Here is a 464-nt window from a genome sequence, read left to right as displayed (position 1 = left end):
CTCTTCCTCTTCCTCTTCTTCTTCTTCTTCTTCTTCTTCTTCTTCTTCTTCTTCTTCTTCTTCTTCCTTTCTATTCAGGCCCTCAGGCAGAGGGATGGTGCCAGCATCAGAGTGAGTCTTTCCTCCTCAACTATTCCCTCTTTGAAGCCACATTCATGGTCACACTCAGGGATAGGCCTCCGTCTCCTGGGTGATCAGTTAAGATAACAAAGATTAATCATCCGACTGATTACAAAAAATGCAATATCACAATGAGATCAAAGTAGGACTTTGGATTCATGAAACCTTTTCAAACGTCTGAGGAACTGACTGCTACAAAACTGATGGTGTTTGAATATCTGTCCCTGGAAAGCTGCAGCTCAACCATCAATTAGTCCAATGCCCGGAACACCTAAAGCATTGCTCCTAATAGTCATCAAGTGTCTGGGGACTGCTTTAGTGTGGCTTGAATAAGATCCGAGTTA

General features: G+C 43.1%; 1 protein-coding gene across 3 annotated transcripts in view; it reads left to right on the top strand.

Moving 5' to 3' along the window:
• Positions 1 to 464, top strand: part of Casr (calcium sensing receptor) — a 77,528-nt gene that overhangs the window by 55,151 nt on the left and 21,913 nt on the right. The window lies entirely within an intron of this gene.

Source organism: Mastomys coucha, unplaced genomic scaffold, assembly GCF_008632895.1.
Source record: "Mastomys coucha isolate ucsf_1 unplaced genomic scaffold, UCSF_Mcou_1 pScaffold12, whole genome shotgun sequence".
Classification (NCBI taxonomy): domain Eukaryota; kingdom Metazoa; phylum Chordata; class Mammalia; order Rodentia; family Muridae; genus Mastomys; species Mastomys coucha.
Note: the sequence above shows the minus strand (reverse complement) of the source record. Positions and strands in the feature narration are given on the sequence as shown.